This window comes from Clytia hemisphaerica, unplaced genomic scaffold (assembly GCF_902728285.1).
Source record: "Clytia hemisphaerica strain Z4C2 unplaced genomic scaffold, Clytia hemisphaerica genome assembly, whole genome shotgun sequence".
NCBI lineage: Eukaryota > Metazoa > Cnidaria > Hydrozoa > Leptothecata > Clytiidae > Clytia > Clytia hemisphaerica.
In genome coordinates this window covers 206,280-216,321 of record NW_027104048.1, presented here as the reverse complement: position 1 = coordinate 216,321, position 10,042 = coordinate 206,280, and the positions used below count along the sequence as shown (strand labels likewise).

Genomic DNA, 10,042 nt, shown 5'->3' with positions numbered 1-10,042 from the left:
CTATCAGGATTATGACCTTCCAAGAACCAAGGGCCTCTGTCACTCCCACCTATGATGAACTCAAAATCTTAAAATTCTTTGATCTCGTTGAAACACTCAATATTATGTTCATATACCGCTACCTGAACAGATACCTTCCTTCTGACTGTCTTTCTACTTTTACCTTTTCTGTAATTCCTCATGACATTGGGACTAGAGCCAACCATATCAGCCTCCTTTTTATCAGGAACGTCAATACAACCACTTTTGGCCTCCACTCTCTCACACGGCTTGCTTCACGTCAATGGAATAATTTACAAGAGCATCTTGAAGACAAAAATCTAATAATCTTTGAACCACTAGATTTACTATCACATATTCATGAATTTTACCTCAACAAATACGCCCCTCGGGAACCCCCTCAGCAACAGTAATTGCATACCAGAGTCTCATTATTTTTAACTGTATATATTTCATGAAAAATAAAAACTAAAAATGTAAATACAAAAGCTTTATTTAGGGTATAGGATATTTTAAAACTTTATTATTTGTTATTATATTTTATTTTATTTTTGCTTAAAACTTTTAATTTTTTTATTAGGTTGCACCATTTGTAATTAGGTTTCTAAACTTGGTGTCCCTACCTTCGGGTAAATATATGTTTTGAATTGAATTGAATTGAACAAGAGATAAAAGGGCGACAAAACTCGAAAGTATTTTAATATAATGAGCGACAAAACTTAAGTGTTGAATTTTCTGAACTGAAAAAACTGAACACAAAAATTGGATCCAAAGAAGACTCAAAAGTAAAGCCAGGAACCACAGACATGTCATAAACATTCTTTCCTATCAATAATAAGCAACTAAAAGGGGTTTAGGAGTTACTGTAAAAGAGAGGTGAAAAAACCTAGAAACCTGATCAGTGGGATAAGGGATGAAGGGGATAAGGGTAGTGAAGAAAAGGGATCAGGTAAAATCAATTCAGGCTTGCGATGCATCGCACGTGCAGAAAAACTTCTTTAAAAGAAAGTTTCTTTCTCAATCTTTCCACGCTTTTCTCTCTGGCATCATAAAAGAAGAAACTCCCTTATTTGCTTGCCTTTTTGCTGAAGAGAAAATCTCTTCGTTAATTGTTGCTGAGTAATTTTTCTTTCTCTCTGGTTATTACGTCATAACAAATGTTCGGTTCATCTCACTTCAAAATTTTCTCCCTTCGGGGCCAACCATGGTGGCCCCTCAGGATATCTTGAGTAATTGAGATGTCTCTGTAATGTTTCATGAAAAATGGCATTCAACATCTCACCATCAGTTTCAAAATAGACTCAGGGAGATTGTGTATCAGTAATTTTCAGGGAAAATAAGCCGTAATTTTCTCCCAAAACTTAGTGAAACTCATTCATAGAAAATGACTCGTTGATTCTTGTCTTATCCCTGTTATACTCAACTTAACAGGGCCAAACTATCTCCATATACAAACAAATGATACTCTTTGTACCGCATCTGTATGAATTCTTTTTCGCGTAAAAATTTTTCTAGTAGGGGGGGGGTGCGAAAAAATATTGGACCTTATGAGGGGGGGTTCGAAAATTTTTTCCAGCTTGGGGGAGGGGGTGCGAAATTTTTTTGGGATTTTTCCAAATATCCTCCACTCCCCCCTAGTAGATACTTTATGACCACTCCCTTACCGTTAGATCCTGTGACATTTTCAAAAGACTCCTCAAGCATCTGTCTGTTACCACCAATTTCATTCGTTGTTGATGTCGTCTCATCAGAGCCACCTCCTTCAACATTTGAACCTGGATTTTCGTTTTGATTTGAGGGGTAACTTAAAACTAAAACTGGTGTTTCTTGGACGAACTGAGATGTAATGATAAAGTACGTTTTCGACAAATAAACATTGTTTACAGTCTGGTAGTCCTTCAAGGTTTGTTGTAACACAACCAAATTGCCAGCAGAATCAGTCAATGTGAATGAACATTGTGAGTAGTGTTCCCCAAAAAAATTGTTATGTTATGGCTTTTGTTAATAGCGACTCTAGCGTTTCTGTCGATTCCATGTCTAAAAATCTTGGTCCACCACCCTTTTTGAACGAAACTGTGGATGTTCCTTTGTCAGTAGTTCTTTTCCATCTCACATTTATCTTCTTAGGTTTTGGAGAGGGTGCATTATTGTTAGAGTCAGTTTGTCTAATTCTTGCAAGGATATTACTCATTCTAGCTTGCAAGTGCTTTCTTTTGGGTGCTTTCGATCCACCTTGTTGGTCCATAAATTATATCTTAAAATTTTAATTTTAACTAAATTTCAAAAAAGAATTGTTCCAGATCATTTTAACATTATACCAGCAATAAAGGAAATGGAGGCGCAACCACTATATACACAGTAATGACATTTTTCTGACTCTGAAACTTTGATCGGGCTTTGATTCTTATGGGTTGTTTTAAAAGGTGGTGCCATACCATGGGGTACCCCAAAGGTGTACCTTATAGTCTACCCTGATTTCTCATTTCCACAGCATGATAATTTACTATCTTCGTAGATAAGCTGACTGTTCAAGCTTTAAATACTCCCCAATCTAGTCTGTAAATCTTTTTCGGGGTAGACCATAATAGGTACACCATTGGGGTACCCCATGGTATGGCACCACCTTTTAAAACAACCCGATCCTTATTAAGTAAGATGATTTTAACAGTGAAAGTAACCGAATAGCACAAACTTCTATGAAACACTAACTGGTTGACTCCGTCTCGATGATACAATTTTGTTTATTATTCACAATCCCAATGTGAGAAAAGTAATTGGAAATCTTCTAAGTCTCCAAGCTTTAGACAACAGAGAGGATAGGTACACAGACAAATGTTGTGAGATGGACATATACTACTCACACAGATATTTCTCAGATTCTAGCTCAACTGAAGTTGGGATGATACATTAACAAATCAATACAAAAATTAGCCTGGGAATCCAAGCTCAGTAAAATCTGTAAAATCAAAAAAAAAGTTCACTGGCTGGACATCCAGGCTTATACAAAAAAAGGATCCCCGATAAGATCTTTAAAAAGATACTACAAAAAATTGTACATGTTGTTGATAAAGAATAGGCCAATAAAGTTTTATGTCTTAAAAAAACAATCCATTTTTTATTTGACTTTGTCACGAAGTTCAAGTATTCATAAAAAAGTATATACAAACCTCCCCCAACCTAACAAACAACGAAAGAAACGCACTCAACACACTGTCTATACTCAAACACTGCCAAAAAATTATGAAGCATAAGACAAGTGTGCGCGCACGTGTCTTTTTACGTTCTCTACTTTTCTTTTAAACTTTTCAAAAACGAGTAAGTGAAATATTATATTATGGGAGAGAGAAGTAAACAAAAAAGAGAGAGAAAAGTAAACATACCATGGCATGGAAGTAAAAAGGTCAGGGTTGGAAGTCGTAAATATTGTACATTTCAAAAATATCATAAGTCCCGAAAAATGAAAGCCACCATCTACAAAAAGACTAACAACTTGCTGTAAGATGAAAGAAATTACGTATCACGGACTGTTAAAGTTCGTCGAAGTTGTTATAACTCTGTCATTTTAGTCGAAGGAAACGTCTAGAAACGATATTCGTCTTTTCACCTTTCTTCATTTTGAGTAGAGATTCCCGTTTTAATTTGTTCTCCACATCATGGTCGTTGTAGTTGTAGACTTCAATGTAATGCGAGTTTTCGTCTTCGATCATAGTGTTAATGGTCTCTTGCATCGTACTGAAAATGTGAAAAATGAGACGTCATCGATGTTAAAGTTCTTGCTACGTCGTTTATTTAAAGTGCTTTTATTGAAAGCCAAAAAATTTCATGATCGGAGTTTGTCAAGATACTGATGCTATTTTCGACGTCCTATTTTCTTCTGAAATAAGTCGTCTAGCATACGTTGCCTACAGATCATTTTGTGAACACTAATGAGTAATATTCAATACGAGAAAGAAATCTCCCCTAATAAACAGAATATAATTCTGTGAATAAAGATATAAAAATAAAAGATGTATTTATCATGCCACAAATTATCACTGACGACAAAAATCGAATTTAAATAAAACGTTATAATGCGTTCACTCTAACTTGGTTAATCGTTAATGACTTTCAAGTGGAATTCTTTTCTTTCAACCATCGAAAACAATGGAAATTGAGTGTTTTTAAAAAAGACATCAACCAAGTTAGAATGAACGCACTATATTTACCTTTTCATCGCACCTTTGTAAGAACCATGCTCAAAGAATCGAACGATTGTTATATTATCTTGTTGTAACCGGAATGACACACAGAAGAAAATACCCTCTGCCTCACCACTGTATTATAATATTATCCAACACTGCATTCGTCTGGTTATCGATTTCTGAAAATATAATTAAAGAATCTTCAATAAATAGTTAAACTTTTAAAACAAGACAGGGTATAAGTTTCAAGGAAGGTACAAATTAATGAAAATAGATACAAAAGCTGGCAAAATATACCTTCCCATAAAGAATGGTTATCATCAAGACTTGATCCATCATATGGTTTACCCATTATTTGAAGATTTGCAACGTAAATTTGTTTTTGTAATTTCTAAAATAAAAGATTTGAAATATGAAAGATGAAACGGGCTAAAAATGGCTACTAGCATATAAAATGTCATCAATGGCGAAAAGGTCTATAGACGGTGGTGGCAGCCATATTGAAGGCGAAGCAAAATACCAACTTTGAAAGCAAAGTAGCCAATCCAAAGTGACTTGCCTAATTCTATTCATACTTCTCATTGGCTGCAATCTTAGCAATATGTTGCTATTTCCAGATGATGTAAATTGAACAAGCTTAAAAGAAAATTGCAATCGAACCGAAAGCGATATAGAATAATTGCGATGTGACTATTGTAGGTTACCATTTGCTTGCACCCAGTTATTTTTTGAGCCAGAAGATTCTCGCCAAATGAGACAGGGGATATCAAATTTGATTTGTGAACGCCATATATGAGGTCTACGATCTTTGAAAGAATGCGATATTGCTCGTCACTTGCTACAAACTCGTCTATTCCACAAAGCGACATTATCAAAAATTGAAGGTTTGTGGGGCGTGCACGGAACCAAGTTTTGGCGGTAAAATTTTTGAGTTCCTCAAACTTTGGTATGTCTTTCTTTCTTTCTTGATTGCAAGAGTGGCTATGTCAAAAGGATTCTCAGCAACTACTTCTTCTTTTATACTGACGTCAGGGATGATGTTGGCAGTCACAGGAGGTATTTCAAGGTCAAAATTTGATCGTACTGGGATATAGGGAGTTTCACAACAAGCGATCACGACCGGCTACCGGATAAATTTGGTTATCAAGTTATTTCTCTTTCTCCATCGCAGAGTGTTTATCCTTATCGTCTTGGAGTTTGATTATGATGTCAATTTCTATCCTTTTGTATTATCAGCCTCAAAATAATTAAAGGCACAAAGTTTTTTGAAATTGATTTGAGAATCTTTGTATTTCATCACCAGATGATTACTTTCGTCGAAATAAGTTATTTTGTCAGTACAAAGACAATAGAATAATTTATTAGATTCATATCTCTAAAACTGCTCTTCCAAGTTTTTTCCTACTGACAAGTTCTATCCATTCATACTCATTTGGGCGAGTTTTTTGAGAAAACCTTTAAGTTGTGTCCCCTGTGACTTAATTTTCGAAGTGAAGCACGACGTTATTAGAATATCAATCATAAATTTAATGCAAATCTTAAAGGATGGTCAAGCAAAGACCAAACAATTTGCTTACAGAAAGAATGAATTTTTCTGTAAATTCAAAAGATAGACGTTGTTGGAAATCAGTCTTGAAAGTCTAGTTTATCACACTTCCCTTCTCATTCAAATACGACTTGTTTTGTGAAACTTTGTCAATCAAAGTTAAACGCTTAGAATCTTCATAAACTGTCAGGACATCCTTTGATATAGAATTTGAAATCGTGCAACCGTTGGACATTGCATCACTGATTCTCATTTTTGAAACTTCACTGTCCAAGTTGATAGTTCTGAATATGACAAATTGAATCTGATTCTTTAATAAGGGGTACCTTGATCTTACATAGAGTAATGAAAATTGTTGAGAGGTGAATAAACTGAAACTTACCAGCCTAGCGAACCATCCTAAACACATCTTGAATAAAAAGAATTAACACGTCATATTTGTGTCACTAGCTCCCCTTTTTAGGTCAACCCACCCCCTTTCAAGGTTTTCCCCCTTTGTGGTTTAGGTGTAACCCCCGTAGACCAGCGGCCGAGGCTCGTGTCACTTCGTAGGGCACTCCTTAGATCAGGGCAAATTTTTGATTATTGAACTTTACCTTTACTAACGGTTTTTTCAAAGTCTGAAAATCAAATATCTGAGGCTACCAACGGATTTAGCGTGAAAAGTAGAAAAGTAGCCCTTCTAAACGTATTGTTATAGTAATTGGTTCACTGGCGCGAGTCATTTTTTTTGCCAGCAGAAATCTTCGTGAAATTAAAAAGTGCTTTTAACATTAAATCTCCAGAATTAGAAAAGTCTTTTTTTTAAACCAAAAAAAAATAAAGTAGCCTAAAACAGTCGTTTCACGGTCCAATTCATCTCTCACAACCTTTTTTTGTCCAGGCCTTTCTTTAATATAGTTAATCTACTTCAAAAACACTCTGTCATTAACATGAAAGTTCTTCAGGTGATTGTACATTATGTGATGAAAATTTTGATAAGAGAATTTCTTTTATCGTTCTTTTGGAAGTTTTGCGACTGTTGGTAGCTACAATCCTGGCCAAAAGTAAATGGAATTCCACCTATTCTAATATTTTTATGGCTCCTCTCCCCCTCCCCCTCCCTACAATATTGCTAAGTCAAGTTGGACTGAAATTCAACATTGTATAAGGAGGGTAAATGGGGGAACTTGTGAATTCATACCAAAAAGTGAGGAATTTCATTACTTTTGGCCAGTATTGTCTGGGAGAGGCAGCAGGTCTGGACTGTATATCAGACTTGTAACTGGTTAGCAAAATATTTCTATCCTTCTTAAACCAAGTTAAAACTTTGAAAGAACTGTTTTAATTTAACTTTTTGTTTTTGGATATGGGAATTTTAGCAACACGGCTAAAAAGCGCACATGACGATCGTCCAAAGTATCTGACAGGGATGGTAGATGCATATTTGCTGCCATGCGGAAGCTGAAGGAAGAGCATGGTACATTCAACACAATGCACATACGCAGAAGAGCTGAGGTTCATCACCTTGCCCCCAGAACAGTGCGCAGAATTTTAAATGATGCTGGCCACAAATATAAACAATGTAGGAAGAAGGGACTTTTGTTAAAAGGGGACCTGAAGAAAAGACTCAAATTTGCAAAGAAGCTGAGAAACTCCCTCAGAACTTCTGGAAGGGTATGTGTGACTATGTAAACACTTGTCGAACCCGGACTATATGAGGAAGGGCAAAGAGTTGGACCTCCATAATACAGCCAAAGGGAAAAAGGAGGGTATTGGATCACGTACTGCAAAGTTTTTCTGTGCCATAGCTTACGGCAAAGGCTTTATGTAATGCCACCACTACACCGAGCAAGTAAATGGACAATTCTATGAAGATTATATGAATATATGAAAGAGCACTTTCCGGAGATGTTTAGACCTTCTGCCAATCCAAGAGGAAAACTATTTCTTCAAGATGGAGATCCCAGCCAAAACTCTGCAGCAGCAAAGTTAGCAATGGACGCAGTCGGATGTCGCCTCTTCAGAATACCAGCAAGGAGTCCCGATCTCAATCCCATCGAAAATGCTTTCCATAACATTAGAAGGAAACTAAACGACGACGTTTTTGAGGTAAGAATTGAGCATGAAACTTTTGATCAATTCTGCAGGAGAGTGCGAAACACAATTTTGGATTATAGCATAGAGATCATTGATTGCACAATCGACTCAATGTCAAAGAGGATTGACTTGGTCATCAAGAACAAAGGGATACGCACCAAGTATTGATTGATATATAATGAGACAACTACAGATTATAAAGTAGGCAGAATTTTTTTATTCAAATTTTCCATTTTCAAGGGCTCTCATGAGAAAAACTAAACCGGGGACCGTACAGGCCAGTGGCCAGTTAAGTATATTGCCTGAAAAATTAGAATTTATTTAAATTCTAAGAAAAGTCCACTTAGGACAAAATAAATCTAGCAAAGCATCTACCACATGTTTCAATCTTTCTAGTGACAGCCAACGGTCTAATAAATTCAAAATAAACCCAGCGGTTGTTCATCATTTTTGTGTTATGCTTATCAATTTTCTTCCCGTCATAAGCGTAAAGTTTATCATCAGAGGTGGCAACGATAGGGGATTTGTACTCCCAAACAATGTCCTTGGGGTGTGTGTGTGTTTTTGGGGCGGGAATTCGTTGAGCAGCACCCTCCAGTAAATTAAAAAAGTCTGATCAAGCGATCAATTCCTCGGACCATCTTAAATCATTCAAGAAGACGCACTCAGCCTATTCTGCCCTAACCCATGCAAAAGCCCCAGGTGGTAGGTGATTCAAATGTCTTGAATATTTTAATCAGGGTTTTCAAGAGAAAAGTTTTACCACTATCAGATTTGCAGTGCAAAAGAACGTTGTCATGTTTTCCCTCCCAAATTTAATTGCTTTTAGAACTGTAGACTTAAAACTCTCAATATTGATTTCATTTCTCTCCAACACCTTCACTGCTGCTAACTTGTACTGATCTTGACAAACACACTCTTTCTCTCTCATGATGTCCATTGTGTCCATTTTCTTCCTTTTGACTTTAGTTTTAGAGTTCTTTGCTAACCACGCTGACTTGACTTCTCTTAGCGCCGCTCAGTCTTATAACATATTTCAATAAATCCTCCTTACCCTCATACAGAATTCGAGCCTGCAGGAACAAGTGATCCTCGTCCTTGATGTTATGTGTTGTTATTATTTCATAAAGCGAAATTTCATCCAATTTAACTCTCTTTCTCCTTGGAATCGCAACATCATCAACATCCTGCTCACTGTCACTACTGAAAATAAATCTTCAAAATACTTCATCGCTGTGGACTTGTAATGTGTTAAGTAATAGAATTAAGTTGTATATCTAACGCGGCGTTGTTGGGAATCATATACATAGAGAAATAATCGTTATCTAGACACCTACCACCTTGTGAGCTGTTTTTGTTTCTCGTTCTTGACATCGAAATGTGCTTAGCAATGATCGCTCCTAAGCTTGCTTGGCATGACTGCTTGATTTGACATCATTATCACCAAGATACATTGGTATGGCCCTTAGTTTCGCGAGAACACCAATGTAGACAGACGCTTGCCAGTAACACAAACAGTTCCATAGTTGCATGTCCGACCACCAACACGAAACAACACGATTGAGAATAAGTAGTTGAAAATCATTTCAAAGCAATACAAAAAGTTCGGATCATCTCTTTTTTTCACCCATGTCCAAAACTCATCTACTGAAGTTGATTGCTTTTCTTTGATAAACGTGATAAGCATTTCATCGCTGACGGAACGGAAGATAAGGTGGAGAAACGCCAGGTTTTGTGATGAGAGGTGCAAGCCTTTGCGTAGGCCAATGCAGCATCGGTCTTGTAAGCGTAAACCTTTGCAAGATCGACAACAAAGACAACCCAATTAGCGTTGACAAACGCACGAAAAAGGCCATATCCAAGTGCAAAAGGCCTGGAAGTAACACCACCCAATCAAACTCCCTGTTGATCAGCTCCTCTCCGCAACAGATATCGTTTTCCTCTTCCTTGTCTTTTTTGGAAACAAACGTGGAACTACCACAAAGACGGCAAATAAAAGTTTCCAAATCAATTGATTTTTGACAGTGAAAATTGTACCGTCGACTTCCAAAAGTAGCCACTCATGCTTTCCAGTCTCGTACCTCCTGATGCCTGCACGTATGCCAAGATTTCTAAGGTTGTCGGCAATGTCTCACGGACACCAGAATATTTTAATTTTGGGGGTTGAAAATTTACAGCATGTTCACATGTTTGGCACGTTCTGTGCGATGGATCGCATTCTGTACCACAATCTACG

The 10,042-nt window shown here is 36.8% G+C and overlaps 1 long non-coding RNA gene across 2 annotated transcripts; it reads right to left on the bottom strand.

Annotated features, from left to right (window-relative positions):
• Positions 1-3,423: 3,423 nt before the first annotated feature.
• LOC136811920 (uncharacterized) lies at positions 3,424-4,606 on the bottom strand. Of its 2 annotated transcripts, none has more exons than XR_010847299.1 (3): positions 4,479-4,606; positions 4,206-4,360; positions 3,424-3,732 (listed from the first exon to the last, which is right to left on the bottom strand). It is a non-coding gene; the product is annotated as an uncharacterized lncRNA (long non-coding RNA). The 2 variants fall into 2 exon arrangements; XR_010847298.1 differs by having other exon boundaries at positions 4,219-4,360; positions 4,479-4,605.
• Between the last annotated feature and the right edge of the window lie 5,436 nt (positions 4,607-10,042).